At 37.6% G+C, this 23,311-nt stretch overlaps 1 pseudogene; it reads right to left on the reverse strand.

Annotated features, from left to right (window-relative positions):
* Positions 1-3,660: 3,660 nt before the first annotated feature.
* Positions 3,661-5,173, reverse strand: LOC119520819 (annotated as a pseudogene).
* Positions 5,174-23,311: the final 18,138 nt, after the last annotated feature.

Raw genomic sequence — 23,311 nt, forward strand, 5'->3', positions numbered from 1 at the left:
AACATTGGGAACTAATAATTTAATAGGCCAAGCCCTCAGTCATGGAGCATGCCCTTATGAAATGTATTCCTGCAAAGGAGAAGCCAAGCCAATTTTTAATCATGCCTAAGAGTCGCTCCCTGGGGTGGTTAATTTCTTGAGTCATCTTGGCCAGGTGATGATGGTACCCAGTTGTCTTGTCAAGTATGCCCTGGCTGGTTTATTAAATAAGCAGTCAATTTATTACACTTGTAGCTGATTACATCTCCAATCAACTAAGGGAGTGTCTTCTGCAATGAGAGAATTCAATCAGTTGGATTTAATCCAATCAGTTGGAGACTTTTAAGGGAATAGAGAGAACTTTCAGCTCTTCCTCAGCCAGTCAGCCTCCCCTGAAGACTTCATTGAAGATCTTCATTGGAGTTGCCAGCTCACTGCTTGCCCTATGGAATTTGGTCTTGTACATCCTGCCCTATGGAATTTGAACTCATGCATCCCCACAGCTGCATGAGCCACTTGCAAAAATCTCATATTTACAGATATCTCCTGTTAATTCTGGTTCCCTAGAGAACCCAGAATAAGGCTGCTCAGATGTGGCCTCTCTCTCAAAGCCAACTCAGCAGGTGAAACCACTTCCCCCCACCCTTTGTGGGACATGACTCCCAGGGAGTGTAAATCTCCCTCACAATCTGGGACATGTCTCCTGGGGATGATTCTGGCCTTGGAACCATGGCATTGAGAAAGATTTCATGGACCAAATGGGGGAAGAGAATGGAACAAAATAGTGTTTCATTGACTGAGAGATTTTGAATAGTGTCATGAGGTCATTCTGGAGGTTATTATGTGCTATATAGATATCCATTTTTAGTTTTAGTGTATTGGAATAGCTAGAAGGTAATACTTGAAACTGTTAAACTATAATCTAGTAGCTTCAATTCTTTTTTCTTTTTGGATTTGGTCTGCTTATATTTTATTGTGGTAGGAAAGCAGCAGTGAATCAAGCACAAAATTGACACATTTTCTTCCAAATTCAGCCAATATATAAAAATATTAATTAATTCATTCAACAATTACTAAATGCCCACTCTGTGGCAGGTACTATGCCAAGGCACTTGGTAACATTGTTGGAAATACACATGGTTCCTGCACTTAGTGGCTGTGTACTGTAGTGGACTTCTGATAATCCTTTAGTGTGAGGTTAAATAGTTTCCCTTTCATCAGACATGAAAGGTTTTATTTATTTTTGCCCATAATTCATGCTGCTGTTCATTCTATTGTTGGTAAAAACTCCAATCTGGGATATGAATCCTATATAAATGTGTTTATTTCTATTTCAGGCTCAAGTGTGGGTTAGTATATCAGAAAGAGACCAAACTGGGACTGCTGGCTCAGTTGCTAATATGAACTGTTTTTTTTTTCCTTAAAAGGGAAGGAAGGACTGTGTTTTTATTCTAAATGTGAGACATCAGAAGGTAATACGAGTAATACTATTAAATTACTAACATGACACTGAAAATCTAAAGAGAATGCAGCCAGAAACTCCAAAATAAACTTAGAATACTATAAAACAATTCCACATAAAATCTCAACTGCTCTTTGCCTCAGGCAGGCACTGTTTCCACAAAGGTTAAACATTGACATTATTTCATTTTCCATAAAACCATCTCAGAAAGGACTCCAACTGGAAAAGAAACTAAATGTGAAAAGTTGTTCAAGAGAAAAAATAAATAGAATTTACACTGACCCAAAAAGTAAAAGTTTTCACTGAAATATACTGTCATAAGTTTGTCTTTTTACATCTCAAACTTACAATCTCTGTTAGAAAAGGCCTGAGCCTTACCAGGCCATGATTCAGTCAGTTTGGGCTTCATCAAGCAACCTCCCACTCAATTCAGAGTATAGGGACAGACAATAGTTTAAAAGTAAGGAACACTCAAGACAAGAATTTAACTTCAACACATTGTTACAAAAAGAACACTTAAGGTAAAAGGAACAAGTTTACAATGTAAAAATTAATTGATTCTTTACCATGCCTGGGAGCCTCCACTCCTCCAGACACAGCTCAGCATGGGATCAGGGAGCTTCTCCTTGTCTGAGTTATAGAAAATGTATAGCATATTGATTTAGAATACTTTAACTCATATTCTATTTTTTACATTAAATGGTGTGTCCTGAACATGAGTGACTCACAAAGTGAAGAATCTTGACCCATGATTGGTTCAAGATTAAAGGGTGTCCACAATTTTATCAGAGACTTAGCCTTGAATGACTGTAAAACTCTACTGATAATAGTTTTACTAATTAATCTATGACTTCTGTAAGAACAATATAACATACTTTTACTTATGTAAAATTTAAGTAGAAAAGGGATTACTATTACTTGTCTCTAACTTGTTTATACAGTTTTCTCATTTCATTCAATAATCAGTTTAGCCATTACATAATATTGAGAAGCATAAATTTGATTAGGACTGTATTCAACCTTGATACATTATTTATGACTTATCTATGATTAAAGTAACACCTACAGCCCATCCTGTTTTCACAGAGGACAAGATGATTACATGTTATCTATATCTAAGAAAGTTGAGAAGGGCTTTCTGCTTTCCTGAAAATATTAACAGCCTTTTTAACTGTTTAGCTTCTCCTTCAGTATAATCTTCTAATATAGGACTTGAAGGATATGAATCAGCCATCCCAGTTATTATAGTAAGGCCTTTCCACTTTTTATCATTTGGAAATTGTACTTGAGTGTTTTTAGGTAAAAGTTCTGTTAAATATGCTTCTATATCAGAAGGAATAACTGATTCTTCACCATCAGAACAGAAAACGTCAAGTGGTGTGTGAAAGCAGCATAGAGAGAAGAGGTCAGCAAACTCATTATCAGATTCCTCAGTAGAGACAATATCCTATGATTATACATTTCTTTGTTCTAATAGTTCCTTTAAGAGACCAACAAATATTCTTACTTTAACAGATTTTATGTTTGGCTTTTAAAAGTAACACACATCTTTTGTGTACTGCAAGAAAAAAATTGTTTTAATTAGGCTTATTTTTCCCATACCATCTTTCTATCTATAAAATTACTTCTATTTAGAAACAGAAATGATCTGTACTACTATTAACAAGTTCAGTATCTTTGCAATTCCCAGGATTAAACCCTAATCTTCTATTTTAATTCTATCTATTAATATGTATAATGTTCATATTTTAATGTTTAAGGCAGGTGGTAAACTTTCCTACAGGTCTTGTAAGTGGGACAAACAATTCACTTTTTTTAGGATGAGGTAACAAGGACTTGAGCAATTGAAAAGCAAACTGCATGGACACTGGAGATGTGGCCTGAGATGCTCTGGTATGTTTTCTTCCTTTCTTTTAGGCTACAATGGAAAACTGGAACTGCTAGAGAGTCTGAAAATATCACGTTCCAAATGCAAACTCTAGAGCATTTTAGTAAGCATCTTTAAATCATTTTATGAAAAACACTCTTTGCCCACCTACCCTTTCTAAACAGCTCCAAGGAAAGCTCTGCTACCTCATAAGACTTTCTTCAGTTCCATCACATTAATGTTCACACCTTTGTTAACCAGGGTGCAGAGATGTGGACAGTTCATACACAGTGCAAACTGCACTATTTTTCTCTCAAATAGGTTTTTCATGCAGACATTTCCAGCATCGTCTTCATTCTTTGCATTCCCAAGGGGTTTCTCTTTCTCCATCATTTTCTGAATGATGAGCAATAGCCTTGGTGGTATGTTTCAGAAGATAAACTACAGAATGAAGGTCCCTATATTCACCCAGACAGCATTCACCTTTTGGCACACATGTCCCATTCCAGATAATGCCTTGGTGAAGCATTTCTTGTCCTGAGTAAGTAGTACAGCTCAACCTGTCCCAGGTTTAGAGACATGGCTCATTTCCCAAAGACAAGCTGGATAAGGTTTCCAGTTTCTGTTCTTTGAGTCCTTCCCTTTTACAAGTGGCATATCTGTTACAATAATATCCACAGAGCCACTTCTTAATGGCAGATTGCAGATATCCCATTGAACAGCATCTATGGGAAAGCCTCAGGGTGGTTTGTTTTCTTTAACTTGTTTTTTTACCAATAAAGATGAGATGTTATTTGCTGCTTTATTCACAGCCAATGGATTATCACCAATATATGATAACAGTTAACCATTCAGTAGCCCCCTCTGTTGTTATGGCCCTTGTTCCACAATTGGATCAACTATCATATCAGTAGGTTGAGGGACACAGAGTCTGAGCATCCCACAGGCAAGGGTAGATCTAAGAGGTGCAGGTACAAAATGTGTGATATTTCCTCAGTGGAGACCCTCTTCTGTCAGTGCAATGCCCACAACTATTTCATTATCATGGACATTCAAAAGAACCTCCACACCAAAGATGGTCATGTCCGCCTTCCACTTAAAATAATCTTGAAAGGCACTTCCTAAATCTCTTGCAGCCTCATATGAGGTAAAGCGGTTTCTCTCCTGCCCTATTGCATACATCTCTAAACTTCAGCACTTGAGGCTTGGTTTCTTCTCTTGAATTTTATCAGCCTCACCATCTTTGGAAGATGCCAAATCATCACCTACTAATGTTGGTATCCCCTCTTTGATGGCTGGATTTTCATAGTAGTCTAAGATATGTGCATCTAAGTTGTTGTTAGTGAACTCTTTTTAAACATCTCACTCATCTATTTTGTCTCCTTGTCCATTATCAATCTTCCCTTTATATGAATTATGATTCACTTTTCTATGCTTTTTTTCTTGAAAACTGGTGTTGATTTTCCATACATTCAAAGGGTCTCACCATGGAAGCTTCCCAGTCAGGTCTTCCAAATCCTTTAAACTTCTTCCTTTGATTCTTTGAACTGATAATCTTTAAATTCTTTAACAACCACAAATAAGTTATCAATTGATCTCAGACAATGACATTGAGCCAGATTTTCCACTGAAATATCAAAATATGTCTTACCCCAGGCTTTTCTGATTTTGCATGATTATCCTAATTTCTCTGTCACTTCATCTGCAGCTGTTTGATCAAAACCAGTAGGTACAGTGGCTCCAATGGTGACCTGGAGATGCTCAGACTCACTTCTAAGGCCACTTTCTGTCACCTGTCCAGACCTCTGGTTTGCATGAAGATTCACATCCAAGAGTTGGTTAGTGGCTTATTCAATGTCAGACATGTTGGCAGCACCTGAAAGATACCTAATAAACCTTTGCAGCCAGTGCACGCTCTTCTGGTTCGTTAGCCTTGAATCTTGGAGATGATTGTATGACTATATAGCTTTTAAGATGTGACTGTGTAATTGTGAAAACCTTTTAACTGACACTCCCTTTATTCAGTGAATGGACAGATGTGGAAGAAAACAGAGACAAAAATAAATAAATAAAAGGGGTTAAGGGATATGTGGTGTTTTAGGGGTTCTTTTTGTTTTTATTTTCATTCTTATGCTTGTTCTTATTTTTTTTTAAATAATGAAAATGTTTAAAAATTGATTGGGTGCAAAAGCCATGAAATAATCCAAAGTACTTGCTTTAGAATTACATTGCTAGACCTTTCCTAAAGCATCCCATACTTGAAGACATCATGGGGTCAGTCATTGCAAATAAACAGAGCTCTGGAAAAAGGGACTGGTTTAAATTAACAAATCAATTGTCACAACAATGCTGCCAATCAACACCGTACACCGTGTAATGGCCATTGACTGCCATCTGAGGGAACTGTTTGCTTCCAGCCTCACACTTAACCAGCAGTGGGAAATAAAGCTCAAAATTATTGGATAAACATCCATTTCATCTACTGATACCACTGGTGTCAGTGCTACTAATCCCTGCCTATAGACAGTCCATAACTCTGAGTACACTGCAGCCATTGTGCAGGTCTCTGTGCTGGTTTGAAACTATTATGTCACCAAAAAAAAGCCATGTTTTTTATTGCGATCTTGTGGGGGCAGATTTATTAGTATTTTTATTAGGAAGGAAACTTTTGATTGTTTCCATGGAGATGTGACTCACCCAACTTGGGTAATACTTTTGATTAGATTATTTCCACGGAGTTATTGCCCCACTCATTCCGGATGAGTCTTGATTAGTTCACTGGAGTATTTAAGAGAGAAGCTAAGAGCAGACACAGACCCAAATGCTTGCTGAAGCTTAGAGATGCTTGGGAATCCAGACAGGAGGATGTTTGGAGATGCTAAGCTAAGAGACAAAGCCCAGAGTGTGACCTGGAGAAGTGAAGAGAGGGCCCTTAGGTGCTAAGAGATAAACATCCCTTGAGGAAGAAGCAAGGATGCAGAGGTTCTTCAGTGAAGGCATTGTCTTGCTGATGCCTTAGTTTGGACACTTTTGTGGTCTCAGTACTGTAAATTTGTAAACTAATAAACCCCTTTTATAAAAGCCAATCCATTTCTGGTATTCTGCATAATGGTAGCATTAACAAACTGGAACAGTCTCTAATGAAGGTCAAACCACTTCCAAATTGGCTGCAATCTCAGTTATCCTAGGACCATTTACAGAAATGCATTCTTTCCTGCCTTGTGAAACTGCACCAGTTAAACTATTAGGACAAAACTCTAAGTAAATAGGATTGTGATCTCAAGTTAAATAAAAAGGGAAAGAATTTTATTCCTAACTGACCCATAATCACTTTTAAACCAAGAAAAACTTATATTTCACTTTTATACATTAAGCTTAGAAACTGATTTCATCCTAGAACAATCAACAGATAATACTCTCCTGTCTTCCATCCCTAAAGAGTTTGGTTCCAACCTCCTATGGATGTAGGAAAAATTAAAAGTGCAGAACTAATATTAGTCTGACTAGTCCCCTCCAAACCCCTACTCAAACTTTACCAATACCCCCTCAAACCAGAAGCCCTAAGAGATTATCTCCCATGATTCAAGGCTTCATACAGAAAAGCTTAAGGATCTCATCACTAGCCCCTGCAACACTCCCATCCTCCTGTAATAAAGCCCAATGGGAAAGGAATGAGATTTGTCCATGACCTAAGAGCAATAAATGAAATTGCCATTCCTTGCTTCCCAAGGTCTCAAGGTCCCAAGGTCCCCAATCCTCATACACTCCTATCCCAGATTCCCTGGGCCTACCCATTTCACTTTAGCTGGTGTCTGAAGTACATTCTTTAGTACACTCTTCCAGCCTGATGGTCAATATCTATTCACATTCACATAGACTGAATTACTGTATACCTGGACTGTTATGCCTCAGGTATTCACAGAATCACTGAGACAGTTTTCCCAAACACTTAAAAATGATTTACACAAAATCTTACCCTCAGGCTATACTCTTATGCCAAATATTGGTGATCTCCTTGTATGTTCCCCTAACAAAAAGCTTCTCAGGTTTACTCCCCACATTTACTACAGCAACTAATCTTTGGGGATCATAAAGCCTTTAGGAACAAACCCCAATTGTGAAACAATAAGTCAAATATCTAAGATACATTCTCTCCAAGTAAAGGATTCTATTAGATCCCCATAGTATCTCTTCTATTCAAGATTCTCCTAAACTTCAGACAAAAATCAGCTAAGAGTATTCTTAGGTCTTTGTGGGTATTTTCAGAATTGGATACCAAAACTCTCTCTTCTAGTCAACCTCTCAATGAATTCCTAAAGTATCCCATACCTGAGCCTTTGAGCTGTTTCAAAACAAGATCAATGACTTTCATAATCTCAAGGAAGCCCTTAAAGACACCCCTGCCCTTGGTCTACCTCACAATGAGCTCTTCTTCCAACTGCATGTCCATGAAAGGAAGAGAAATGTTTAAGAAGTATTAACACAGGGCATGGAGGAGTCAAGAGCTTCATTGAATGCTACAGTATGAAGTTAGGTCCTTTAAGTAGAGCAAACACATCTTGTCTCAAATCAGTGGCTGCAGCAGTCAAACTGTTGAGGATACTGTGCAGATAGTTATGCAGGACCAACTTGACCTTTTTATTCCTCATGCTGTGGAAATCTTGCTCAATTCTTCCTTAACTCAATATCTCTGTGCTGCATGACTCACATCTCTCATATGGACATTCACAAAACTCCTCTCCAAACCCTGACACTCAGTTCCCACTTCCTGATGAAGGAGCACCTGACCATGACTATCTAATTCTTTTTGAAACCATAGTTTCCCCTAGTCCCAACATCAAGGTAACCCCAGTAGACAACCTGGATCTAATATCTTTACTGATTAGTCATAATTAAAAACTGAATCCCTAAAGCAGATACCACCTGGATATGCAGTATTTACCTTAATTGCAGATGTTGTGAGCAGTCCCATCCTAAAGAAACTTCTAACAACAGACAAAATTTATAGCCCTTACTTCAGCTTGACAAACATAAAGGATTAAGAGTGAACATTTACACTGATAACAGATATGCCTTTGGTGTAGTCAATGATTTTGATATGCTCTGGAAACAAGTTTCCTTACCTGCTCAGGAACTGACATTAGGAACAGAATGCATGCAGCTAAAGTATTTTTATGTAAATGTATTGAAATATATTCACATACCATACAATCATCTAAAGTGTACAACAATTCTTGTGAGTTTATTCATATAGTTGTACATTCAACATAACAATAAATTTTTGAACACTTTTATTAATCAAAAAAATAAAAATGAAAATAAGAATAAAATAAAAGTAAAAGAGAACACTCAAAACATCCCATACCCCTTGACCCCCCATTTACTTTTTTTAAAAAAATTTTAAAAATTAAAATATATTCACATATCATGCAATCATCCAAAATGTAAAATGATTGTTCACAGTATCATCATATGGTTATGCATTCATCACCACAATTTTTGAACATTTTCATTACTTCAAAAAATAAAAATAAGAATAAAAAAGAAAGTAAAAAGAACACCCAAAATGTCCCCTTCCCCCCTCCTCCATATAGTTCATTTACTTTTCATCCCCATTTTCCTACTCATTTATCCATACACTAGGTAAAGGAAGTGTGAACCGTAAGGTTTTCACATTCACATGGCCACACCATATAAGCTGTATAGTTATATGATCACCTTCAAGAATCAAGGATAATGGACTGCAGTTCAACAGTTTCAGCTATTTCCTTTTAATTATTCTAATAAACTAAAAAACTGAAAAGGGATATCTATATAATGCATGAGTCATCTCCAGAATGACCTCTCAACTCAATTTGAAATCTCTCAGCCACTGGAACTTTATTTTGTTTCAATTCTCTTCCCCATTTTGGTCCAGAAGGCTTTTCCAGTCACACAATGCAGGGTCCAGGCTCATCCCCAGGAGTCAAGTTCCACATTGCCAGGGAGTTCATGTCCCATTTATGGGGGAGGGCAGTGAGTTTACCTGCCAAGTTGACCTAGAGAGAGAGGCCACATCTGAGAAACAAAGGAGGTCTTATGGGGTGACTCTTAGGCACAATTATGAGTAGGCTTAGCCTCCCCTTTGCAGTAACAAGCTTCACTAGGGCAAGCCCCAAGATTGAGGGCTCAACCCATCAAGATGGCTGTCCCCAATGCTCACAAGAACATCAGGAATTCCCCAGCTGGGAAAGTTCAACATTTCCACATTTTTCACAGTCCCTCAAGGGGGCTTTGCAAATACTTTTTATTCTCTGCCCACATTACTCTGGGTTCATGGGCTGCATGCTAACCTATACAAACCAACAAGATCTCACTCCTAGTCAAGCTTCCATGTAATTATGGCATTTGAGTAAATGGACCGTACAAGTTAAGCTATATAATATGCTACAGAAAACTCAGACCATGCACCATATAACCATTTCTTCCTTTGGTCACACACAGAAGCCAAAGCTTTAAAACATGGTTAATATCATCCTCTACCCTTCAGTCTGATCCACCGCAGTCTCAACCAAGTCAATTTCATTCATATCTCCAATAGAAGTCTAATCACATTTTTAGCCTCTTTGACAGTTAGCTCATGGGGTGTTGCCACCACTTACAGCTGCCAAACTCTGGCTCTGAATCCCAGGTGCCACCCAGACACCTGAAGCTCCAGGGACTGATCATGTCACATACATACAGCTCAGAGTCTCAAAACCTAAGAATCACTGTTACAACTAATGAATAAATGTGACTGCTGTAGGAGCTTGCAATCTAAGAATCTCCACATAAGTCTTCCCCTTATAAACCATGCTGCCAGATTCAATTCTGAGTTTACACATAATTGTTAGTCTGTATTAGTGAAGCATCATGAAGTTTGTTTTTTCATTTCTGGATTATTTGACTCAATGCACCTTCCTCATGATCCACTCACTTCATTTCATACCTTACAACTTCATTCCTTCCTGCTGTTCCCTCATGCAAAAACATTGTTATATTTGTATATTTAATCAGACTCATTGACCACTCTAGTTTTCACTAAGTTATGCAGTCCCAGTCTTTATTTTCTATCTTTCCTTCTGGTATCATACAACACCCTAACATTCCTCTTTCAAGCATATTCACAGTCATCTTTTCTCATTGTACCTACAATACTGTGCTACCATCACAGAGTATTGTCTATCCATTTCTAGATCGACACAATCAATCCTCGAGAGCATTCTATACTCCCTTAACATCAAATGCCTAATCTACCCTCTTTCTATCTCCTGATATCTTCATTTCTACACTCTTCTCCAAACCTCTCTCTCCTGTCTTTTCCTATCTGTAGCACTACATTTAGTGTTTCCTTTAGAGGGGGTCTCCTGTCCATGAACTCTCTCAGTGCCTGTTTACCTGTAAATATTTTAAACTCTCCCTCATTTTTTGAAGGACAGCTTTCCTGGATATAGGATTGTTGGTTGGCATTTTTTCTCTTTCAGTGTCTTGAATATTTCATTCCACTGCCTCTTGCCTCCATGGTTTCTGATGAGAGATCTGCACTTAGCTTTATCAAGCTTCCCTTGTATATTATGGATTGCTTTTCTCTTGCTGCTTTCAGAATTCTCTTTTTGTCTTCAACATTTGAAAATCTGCTTAGTAAGTGTCTTGGTGTAGATCTATTTGGATCAATTCTGTTTGGGGTATGCTGTGCTTCTTGGAGCTGTAATTTTACTTCTTTCTTAAAAATTGGGATATTTTCAATGATTATATCCTCTATTATTCCTTCTGCTGCTTTTCACTTCTCTTCTCCTTCTAGGACACCCATAACACATATACTTGCTTGCTTCATGTTGTCCTTCAGTGCCCTGAGACCCTGCTCATATTTTTCCATTCTTTTCCCTATCTGTTCCTTTGTGTGCAGGATTTCAGATGTTCTGTCCTCTATCTCACTGACATTTTCTTCTTTCTCTCTAATTCTGCTGTTGTATGTCTCCATTGCATTTTTCATCTTTTTGATTGTGCCTTTCATTCCCATAAGTTCTGCCATTTGTTTTTTTCAAACTTACAGTCTTTCTTATGATCATCCAGTGTCTTCTTTATATCCTTCATCTCTTTTGTCACATTCTCTCTCATCTTGTTGATTTGATTTAAAAGATTTGTTTGAACATCTATAATTAGTTGTTTCAACTCTTGAATATTGGTTGAAATTTTAGTTTCTTCCTTTGACTGGGCCATATCTTCCTGTTTCCTAATGTGGCTCCTGATTTTTTGCTGGCATATTTGTATCTGATTTCCTTTATTGGTTTATTTTGGAGGTTCCTTTCTGTCTTTTGCCTAAGGTTTTCTTGTTGGTTGACTTTGCTCTCTATCTTTTCTTTTTTCTCTCCCTGGCCATTTGTCATATTGGTTCTGCCCCCCATCTTCCTCCCCAAATCAGTTGTCCACCTTGGCCTGCCACATTGATGGGATGTGGGCACTGGGCACTCCAGCAAGTTCACTGTGTGTGGTAATACAAATTGCTGGCTTCCAGTGGTGCTACTTTTTCCACTGAATAACAAGACCTGGGTTTGTTTTGGAGCCCCTTTATGTTCTCTTTAATAGTTGCATAGTCCCTATTTCTCAGCCAAAACAGGGCTGGGTTTCTGTACAGGGCATGTAGACTATCCAGCAGATGGTGCTGTTTGGTAACTTAATTTTCCTCAGAATCTGTTTTGCCTCTGAGCACAGGCTTTGTCTGACCCAGCCAGGTGAGAGTGCGTGATTCCTATGCCCTCACATTTTTTACCCCCAGAACCTGGGGTCTGAGTTCTCTGAAGGAGACCCTGCCCATCTTTTCTTAGGGAAGGTACATTCACCAGGGATTTATCTTCTGCACTTGATTTCCTCCTTTGACTCTCTGACTCTTTAACTCTACCCTTGCCTGGTCAGTGCAGGCAAATGAATATGCCTGAGGCTTTCTCTAATGGGCTGCTTTGAAAGAGAGAGGGAAAAAAGGAAAAAAGCAAAAGCCCCTTTTCAAAGCCAGTTCCCAGTCCCTCAGTTTCACCAGTCAACCAGTGTTTGTACCCATTTCTCTGAATCCCTTTTCTTGGGATAGACATTTTCCAGTATTCTGAGCTCAGCCATCTCCAAAAGCCTCTGTTTTTATTTAGTCATGTATTTTTTTCTTCAGCCTTGCCTCCTCTCTGCAGGAAAAGACCTCAGATTTCTCTTTTTCAGGGTTTATCTGTGCTTGTATCTTGTATACAGTAGTCCAAATTTGTTTAATTAAAACCGCAACTGGAATTTGGTTGAGCTACATTCACTTGCTGCCCACAGGAACTGCCTCTTTCTCCCACAGCAAAGCTTCATAACGCAGCCTGCCATGCCAGAAGGGAGGAGTGCCAGCTCTGAGTCTTACTTACAGTTTTTAATCTGCAATCTCAGCCATTCTACCCATTCCTGATTGGTGTATTATGTGTGAACAGTCACAGATGTCCCCAACAGTTGTTCCAGGCTATTTCTTAGTTGTTTCTGACTATTTACTAGTTGCTCTAGAGGACTAATTAAATTCCACACCTCTTTATGATGTCATTTTGTTCCACTCCCTTGTAGTGAAACTACTAGAAAGTAATTTCTCCCCAACACAGTTGCAGTTATCAAAATTGAACTCTTTCCCATGAATCCTCAATTCAGATACAATCTTAGTAATGACTTGGTTTATCAGGCAACTTAGGTGACAAACTGAAGTCTCTACTCCAAACCAATTGACATTTGGTCACTGGGTCAAGTGCCCCCTTGCAAGCCTGAGCATGTAATATAGCATGAATTGGAAACACCCAAAGAGCAGACCTTATGGAAGGAAGCAGTCTATTAATTTAGAACCTAATCAAATCATCTGGATAAGATCTAACATTCATGCAGTATAACCAGATGACCTAAACTTATCAATATTCTGAAAACTTCATTGACTCACACACTTGGAATACATAAAAATAATGGGAAATATTTTTTTTTATTATTTCCACTAGAGAACTAGAGAAATAGAGAAAGTGGACAAATACTGGTTAGGGATATATTTACTAGCACAGACCAGGTATGTTTCTTGTCAAACATGCTAACAATGTATCCCAGAAAAGTCATTAAAATTTCCCATGGGACATGTTCCTTTGCTTTCTGAGCCAATATGTATATTTCTTTATCCAACTCCTCCCTATTTATGGACATAAATATGTGGTAGTAATGACCTCTATGTTCTCTTACTGGGTAGAAGCTTCCCCTTGTAGACAAGCTACTTCCTCCTTTGCAACCACAAAACTACATGAAAACATCTTTCCATATTGGGGCACTTCTATCAAACATCAACTTGATTAAGACACTGATGTTATAGGACAAATAATTACAGAAATATGCAGTCTTCCATGCATGTAAGAGGCTGCATTTCCAATACCTCCCTCAGACTTTCAGCCTGGTGAAAAGCACCAACCAGATATTTAAACAATTAGCAAAGCTTAGTGACACTCTGGAATTATGATACCCCAAAATACTTCCATTAGTCCTGCTCAAACTTCATTCAGTCCCCTTCAAAAATCATAAAAAAATATACTACATGAAATTTTTTCTGAAAGACCTCCACATATTATTTACAAACCCTAATATTGACCAATAATACCTACTTAAATTTTGTGAGGCACTAATGAACTACTCTCAAGCTTATGTTTCATAGGTTGAAGGAGAGTATCACCTGAATTCCAACTGTTCCAGTTTGCTAATGATGCTGTTTAGCAAAATACTGGAAATGGATTGGCTTTTACAAAGGGGGTTTATTTGGTTACAAAGTTACAGTCCTAAGACCATAAAGTGTCCAAGGTCAGTCATCAACAATAGACTACCTTCACTAGAGAAGGGCCATTGGCATCTGGAAAACCTCTGTTAGCTGGGAAGGTATGTGTTTGGCATCTGTTTGCTTCTAGGTTGTGTTTCAAAATGGTGTTCTCCAAAGCATCATCTTTCAATGGTCATTCTTAAAATGTTTCTCCACTGCAGTGAGCTCCTTCTGCCTGAGCTTCTTATATAGGACTCTAGTAAACTAATCAAGGCCCACACTGAATGGACAGGACCACACTTCCATGGAAATTATCTAAACAGAGTTATTACCTAGAGTTGGGTGGATCACATCTCCATGAAACAACTCAATCTAAAGGATTCCAACCTAATCAACACTAATACAACTGCCCCACAAGACTGCATCAAAGAAAATGTTTTTTTTTCTGGGGGACACAATATATCCAAACTGGCACACCAACTGACCCCCAAATTCTGAAGCCTGGTGAGGTTTTGAGCTAGAATAAACATGAATTTGAAAACTTTCTGTAACCTTTATGGTAAGGATGTTGAAAAGCCCACTTCAGCCACCAATGTGTGCTAAACTTGCTGGTGTAGGCCCTTGGATGGACCTACAACAACTTAAATAATCACCACCTAATCAGAAAACTAGAGCCACTGCTGACATCAAAAACACCCTAGAAGGAGTTTCAGGCCACCCAGATGGAGATAATACCTGATGTGGACAACTTTCTCTAAGAGTTTCCAATCAAGAAACATGCATTCTTTCATTTTCTTTCTACTTTCCTTTCCTTCCTGCTCTCTTGTGATTCACCATGCTTTTTTAACAGCACTACAAAAAGCTACTAACCTGGGAAAATTTCAAAATGCTGTGTCTGTGCTGATTTAGACTCCACAGAGAGGCTCCAGTTATTCTCCATATCCATAGACATTGAGACATGGATAGACATAAAATGCATATTTTACATTGACCAATTATGGTACTGAAAGGATGGACACTCAATTGGTACATATCCAAAACAGTCATCCCATTAATTTATATTATTCATGAAGGAAACTGATCTTCATAGCACAAACTGGGAAGACTATAATAAATTTATCTCTTTGCATATACAAAGTTAATTGCACTGTAATTTATCTAAGTACTATACCTGCAAAACTTTGCAATCAGACACTTTGGTATGATCAAGAGAAAGGCAAAAGGTATCCTCAATAAAATGTCATGATAATCACACAAGATTCTGATGATGATGTACTTGACCCTTATGATTTTGAGTTAAATGAAATATTTTTCTATCATTGGTAACTTCTTGGTGTGCTGGAACGTTAGTGTCATCTCTGTCTATATCTCTGACAATCATACTATCTAGACCAATTCTCAGGACTCACTTGGACATAAGTTCCTAATGGTACCTCACTCATTTATAGTTATTCCAACAGCCCATTATATCAACTATTCTGCTATGTCCATTGTTCACACTCCACTAGATAGCATTATTTTACACACTTTTTATATAAAGGTGAAAAGTCTTCCATATCTGGAGGTCAAAAGGCATGAAACAAACCCTGGATTAAGGGTAATAATTTAACTGTCCCTCTGTCTGGTGCTGGCTACTTCTCCCTTTATGGAAGAAATGTCACCAACCTGGAGTGGAACTTACACTGCACCAGACTTACCATCTGACCTAGAGAAGAAGGACCAATTAGAAACAAAAATGTAGCCAATCTGTGATCCTTCATTTATCAACTCAAAAACCATTTTATTTATAATGAGGCACCATAGAATACATCCAATTGGAGGTCCTGGTATAGACAAGAAACTTCTGAGAACTGTATTAGCATTTTATGGAACACCTTAACTTAAGAAAAGCCACCTGGACAAGTAGAAAAATGGGGACAAAAGTAAGTGAATAATAAGGGGTGATAGAGGAGATGGGTTGTTTTTGGTGTTCTTTTTACTCTTTTTCTTGTTTTATTAACTTTTTTGGAGTAATGAAAATGTTCAGACTCGGCTGAGGAAAATACAACTATATGTTGATACAGTGAAAAATCATTCACTTTGGATTACTGTATGGCATGTGTCTATATTTTAATAAAATCACAAAAATATGAAACAGAAAAAATAAAAGCCATATGAAACAGGACATAAACCATTTTGGGTATCTTTAAAAATGTCATCAAGGAATTAGAGAACTTATGACTCAGGTAGATAGCTTAGTGAAGGTTGTCCTATAAAACCATAGTGCACTCAATATACTTACAGTTCATCAAAAAGGGTCATTTGCCTTCTTATGGAGCAATGTTAATTTATGCAAATAAATCTGGCAAAATTGAACAAAACTTTCAAGATGTGAAAGTAAATTTTCAAATACTGCAAGAACTATGGACTCCCAGGGCTTTGGGTCTATTTGGGTGGTTGAAACTTTGATCTTGTGAAGACTTGATTAGGGCCATATTCCAAACACTTTCAATCTTCCCTGTCCTTACATTTATCACACTATTTTAAATTCATTGTTTAATTCCAGAATAATGGATATGGATCAACAGTCTCTCACTTCCAATGTCATGCCAGGAAGTCAGGATTTTGATTTCAATTAAAGTACTTATGATGCTTTACTGGACAAAATTCTGATAACTACCTTTCCTTACTACAAAATACTGTTACCCCTGAAAAATATTGCTTTCATTTGTTTCAGAAATCTAGTTGCTCTCTTGTATAAAATCCTTTTCCCCAGTATTTCCTCAATTGGTCATAGTACCATAACATATTCACTCCTCTGTGGGACATGACAGTGGACCTGTCAGCTATGAGGACACTTGGGATATACCCCTAGCACGATGGGACAGCAAATAATATTTATCAGGGAGGCTTTCAACAAAACATCCTGATCAAAAGTGAGAAATGTTAAAGGAATCCATGTGGAGATGAGGAGAGGAACAGGAAAGCTCATTCATTGCTGGTGAGAATTCAAAATGATACAGCCATTTTGGATGACATACTAGCAGTTTATTAGGAAGTTAAGCATATGTTTATGATATGATCTAGAAATTTTGCTCTGAAGTATATATCCAAAAGTGGTGAAAGTTTATATCCACAGAAAAGATCTGCAAGAGAATGTTTAGTACATCTTTCTGTAATTTCTAAAAGCAGGAATAAATCAAGAATGCATTCAAAGGGAATGGATAAAGCTGTGGCACATCCATACAATGAAATATTGTCCAGAAATGAAAGAAATGAGTTAACAAACCATGAAAATATATGGAGAAAAAATGCATATTTATATATGAAATAAAACAGGCTGTAAAGCCTGCATTTTGTATATTTCCAAAAACAGGACATTCTGGTAAACACAAAATAAGAAGAAATAAAAATATCTTTGGATAATACAAAAATTGTGGAAGGAATGGATTGTTATGTATAAATCAATTGTATTTTTATATAAATACAACAAAACTATGTGAAAGCAAACTATGAAAATACTATTAAATTACCACTAGAGAAGCAGGAAACACTTAAATATAAAGCTTACAAAATATGTGCAAGATTTGTAAACTGAAGGGTATAAAATTTTGAGAAAATGAAATGACCCTAAATAAAAGGACTGAAAGTGCCATGGAAGAATTTGAACTCTTAAAACACCATTATACACAAATTTTAATATAAAGATTAGGTGAAAGTCTAATCAAAACCTCAGGAGGATTTTCTTAAAAGTAGAAATTGACAATCTCATTTTAAACCATATATATATGTAAAAGCAAAGGGTCTAGATTAATCTAAACAAATTTGAAAATATTAGTGGACTCACTTTACCTGATTTCAAGACTTATAATGCTAGTAATCAAGACAGTGTTGTATTGGTGAAAGGGTAGAAGTATAAATCAATGTCTAGCTTCAGTCCCACGCATATATGGTCAATTGGTTAATGACAAAGGTGTAAAGGCAATTCAATGAAGACATGATAGTCTTTTCAGCAAATTGTGCTAAAACAATTGGATTTCCATATATCAGAAAAATTAACTTCAACTTTTACTTCACATTTACAAAATTTTACTTCAAATGGATTGTATACCTAAATATAAAATGGCAACCATGTACAACAAATTCTAGAAGAAATATAGTAGTAAATCTTTGTATCCTTGGGGCAAATAATGATTTCTTATCTAGGACACAAAGTAAACAAATCTTCAAAGAACAAATGGGTAAGCTGGGTTATATAAAAATTGACAACTCTGTTGCAGAAGAAAATTAATAAAATGAAAAGAGAAATCACAGATAAGGAGAAAATATTTTCAAAACTTGCTTCTGAGAAAGGACTAGAACCAGAATACATAAAGAACTCTCAAAATGCAATAATAAGAAAGCAAAGAAACCAATAAAATTGTCAACAGACACTGCATGAAAGGTTATGTACAGATGGAAAATAAGCATAGAAAATGAGTTTCAATTTCATTAATCAGTGAAATGCAAATTTAAACACAATGAGATACAATTACATATCTATTAGAATGACTAAAATTAGAAACACTGATCAGACCAATTGTTGCCAAGGATATTGAGGTAATTGAACTCTAATAGAGTACTGGTCAGAATGTAAAATGGTAGCATCACTTTGTAAAACATTTTGGAGGTTTCTTATAAAGTTAAAAGTTCAGAGGAGTGATACCATCAACATGATGATGTAACAAGCTACAGAAAACCTATCCCCAGAGAGTCAGCAAAAAAAGGACAATTTTCACTTGCTCAGAACTCGGGATGAAGGTATAGACCAGGAAGGACCCAACAAATGCTGAATTGAAGAAAGAAAAAATCAGGTAGGAAACTTCCATCCTGGGCCAACTGGTCCACCTCTCTCCCCCCACTTAATCCCACACAGCCTGAGAAGTGCCCACAGGTAGTAGAATAGATACCGCCCACCTCCCACTTGGGAGAGATAATGAAATTGGATGAAATCTATCACAGCAGTGAGACAGATTCCCACCTATATTCAGACACAGAAACCCAGGACCATAGGGACCCAGTGTAGGACTTAAGCTGCTCAGGAGGGCAGAATACAAAAGGGCAATAAGCAGGAGCTTCCAAATGGAGGATCAGGGAGGGAACAACAAAATATTCCCTAATAGTTGTGAATAGCCAGGCACAAACTGTCCAAATCAACTGTTTTGGGACCCAAGGGATGGGGAAGACATTTCAAGGCTCAGGTCAGTGAGGGATGAAGAGTCTGAGAAAATGTGGACAGAGACTGTGTTTCCAGCCCTGGATCCTGATGTCATCCTCCACCCTTGAGGGAAACAGCAATAGGAGTCTTGATCCTTGCCTGGGGGATGGTTGTAGACTGGGGCAGCTTTGGGAGCCATCTCCCCCAAGTAAAGTGGAGGACACAGCCCTACTGAGTCAGATCTTGGCCATCTGATTGAGGGCACAGGAACCCACAGTTTCAGCTCCACCCAGTCAGACACAGCCTGGGCTCCAGGAGGTAATTCAACTCCACCCAGTCAGATGCAGCCTGGGCTCTAGGAGATAATTCAGTCCCATCCGGTCAGATGCTGCCTGGGCTCCATGGGGAGAACAGCATCTGAGGATGATTAAGTCACCGAATAGCACCTTCTGCTGTGAAGCCGGAAGGAACAGTGGAACCCCAATGCTTTTCATATCCTCTCCAGACCCTATCCCAGGCCCACTGGAGCTGGTCTGCTCCCCTGCAAAGTTACCCAGCCCTGTTTTGGTTGAGAAAGATGAATGAACCAACAGTCAAAGCATTGTCCTAAATTAAACCTAGGTTTTGCTGACCAGTGAAAAGCCCAAACTCCTGGGCCAGCTGCTGGCTGGAGAGCTGAATGCTCTCAGTTTCCCAGCCTAAGGTCTTTCCCTGCATAAGCCTGGGAATCACCAGACACATTGTGTCCACAAGCAGGGTCTCAGTCAAGGTGCACATTGCCACCTCATGCCACCAGAATGAGTGGCTTCCAGCAAGCATTGAGGCCTGCAACCCCAAACTGGATTGTTGCTGGGTGGGGTCCCTCCTCTGGGGGCTGTGCTATGACAATCAGAGAGAGGCAGGATTGTGGGGATGAGATCGTCCAAGAGTACCATATGGTGGGAAGACAGGGAAAGTGAAGATGGACAAAAATCCTTTCTGCCCAAACTCTAAAATACTTCCAAAAAGGGTTGCACCACCTGCTTGAGACCCTAGCCCTGGTTTGGCTGAGAATGACTGACAAATAAAGTGCCTGTGTTAGATTGGATTTATTATGTCCCCCAAAACTCTATGTTCTTTGATGCAGTCTTGTGTGGGCAGATATATTAGTGATGAATAGATTGGAATTCTTTGATTGTTTCCATGGAGATGTGACCCACCCAACTGCAGGTGTTAATTCTGGTTGGTTAATTTCCATGGAGGTGTGGCCCTGCCCATTCAGTGTGGGCCTTGTTTAGTTTATTAGAGCACTATATAAGCTCAGAAAGAAGGAGCAATCTTGCTACAGCCAAGAGGGACACTTTTAAGAATGCACAGGAGCTGAGAGAGGAGCTGCAGCTTATGAAGACATTTTGAAGATGGCCATCGGAAGCCAACACTGACATTTTGGAGAATGCCATTTTGAAATGCAACCTGGAAGCAAGCAGACATCAGCCACATGCCTTCACATCTAGCAGAGATCTTCCAGATGCCATTGGCCATCCTTCAGTGAAGGAACCCTCTTATCTTGGGCACATTATGGCCTTAAGACTATAACTTTGTAACCAAATAACCACCCTTTATAAAGCCAATTCATTTCTGATATGTTGCTTAATGGAAGCGTTAGCAAACTTGAACAGTGCCTAAAAAGAATTTCAGTGCAAACCCTAGTAACTACAGTCTTAGATGAGCAAGAGAAATCAAGTTTCAAAATAAGTTTATCAAAATAATCAAACATCAAGAAACCAGCAAAAAAATCACAAAACAAATAAAGAAGAAACAAGATATGGCCAAGCCAATTGACCAAATTGAAAAAACCTGAGGAGACAGAATTTGGACCAACTAATCAAGATGTTCAAACTAATCTCCTAAATAACTTCAATGATTTGACTAAAGAGATAAAGGATATCAAGAATACACTTCAAGAGCATAAAGAAGAATTTGAGAGAGTACATAGAAAAAGAGCAGAACTTACATGATGTGAACATGTGATTGTGAATACCTTGTGGCTCACATTTCCTTTATACAGTATATGGACAGATGAGTAGATAAAGGGGACAAAAAGTAAATATGGAGGAATGGGGGATGGAATGTTTTGGGTCCTCTTTTTTGCTTTAATTTTTATTCTTATTCTTATTTTATTTCTGCAGTAATGAAAATCTTCAAAATTAATTTTGGTGAGAATGCACAACTATATAATGGTATTATGAAAAATTGTACATTTTGGATAATTTCATGTTATGTGAATGTATCTCAATAAAATTGAATTTAAAAATATATGTTTGATAGAGATGCAAACAGCAAATATGAAGAGGAAGAGAAAGAATAAGTGAACTAGAGGATAGACAACTGAATTCTGATGCACAATAGAATAAATGCTGAAAGACATGGCAGAAATTTCAATTGGATCCTTGGGAAATGATTGACAACACAAAGAGCACAAATATAAGAATCATTGGTGCTCAAGGATAAGAGAAGAATAAAGGGCTAGGATGATTGAGGAGATAATGGGGGAACTTCCCAACACTTATAAAAGACATAAAAATGCAAATCAAAGAACCTGATGAATTTCAAATAGAATAAATCCAAATAGACCCACTCCAAGACACATACTAATCAGACTTTAAAATTCTGAAGAGAAAGAGAGAATCTTGAAAGCAGCAAAAGAAAAGTGTTTCACCACATGCAAGAGAAGCCACATAAATCTTTGTACTGACTACACATTGGGTGACATGGAAGCAAGAATGCAGTGGCACCATATATTTAAGATTCTGAAAGAGAAAATTGCCAGCCAAGAAATATTTATCCAGCAAAGCTCCCCTTCAAATGCGAAGAAGATTTTAAAATGTTCACAGATATGCAAATTCTGAGAAAAATGTTTAACAAGAGTTCTGCCCTGCAAGAAATACTAAAGGGAGTTCTGTCAGCTGAAACAAAAAGATAGGAGATAGAGCTCTGCAGGAAGGCATAGAATTGAAGAGCAATAGTAAGTGTAATTTAAAGGATAAAAAAGAGAAAAAATAGATATGACAAATAACAAACAAATAATAAGATGTTTTGATGAAGAATTGCCTTTACAGTAATAACTTTGAATGTTAATGGATTAAACTTATTTAAAAAGACAGAGATTACCAGAATGGATTAAAAGTAAGATCCATCTGTATGTTTACAGGAGACTCATCTTAGACTCAAAGATACAAATAGGTTGGAAGTGAAAGGATGGAAAATGACATTCTATACAAGGAGTAAACAAAAGAAATATGGGGTAGCTATACTAATATCAGAAAAAATAGACTCTACATGCAAAGATTTCATAAGAAACAAAGGACATTAATACTAATAAAAGGGGCAATTCACCAAGAATTAAAAATAATAAAAGTTTATGTACATATGGCAAACACTGTCAAAACTGATGGAAGCAATAGATACTTCTACAACAATAGTGGGAGACCTCAACATACCACTCTCCTCTATAGATAGAACAACCAGACAGAAGATCAATAAGCAAATAGAGAACATAACAATAGGTTAAATGAATTAGACCTAACATACATATATAGATTGTTACACCCCTAAACACCAGAATATATATTGTTCTCTAGTGCTCAGGAACTTTCTCCAGGATAAATCATATGCTGGGGCATAAAATATGTCTTAATAATTTTAAACAGATTGAAATCATTCAAAGCACTTTCTCTGTTAATAATGGAATGAGATTGGAAATCAATAACCAACAAAAACCTAGAAGTTTCACAAACATATGGAAGTGAAACAACATGCTCTTAAACAACTAGTGGGTCAAAGAATTGTTAGAGGAATAGTAAATATCTGGGAAGAAAAAAATGAAACATCTGGAGAGGAGTGAAAATGAAAAGAGTGTGCTGCATTGAAGGTGAACATATTATAAAGTGGTTATTTAAAGGCATGTAACCCAGAGAGTAACATTACAGTCATAAACAGGTGTTAGCATGATGTACTTATAAGATATGACACTGGACTGGT

Source organism: Choloepus didactylus, chromosome 26 (genome assembly GCF_015220235.1).
Source record: "Choloepus didactylus isolate mChoDid1 chromosome 26, mChoDid1.pri, whole genome shotgun sequence".
NCBI classification, from domain to species: Eukaryota; Metazoa; Chordata; class Mammalia; order Pilosa; family Megalonychidae; genus Choloepus; species Choloepus didactylus.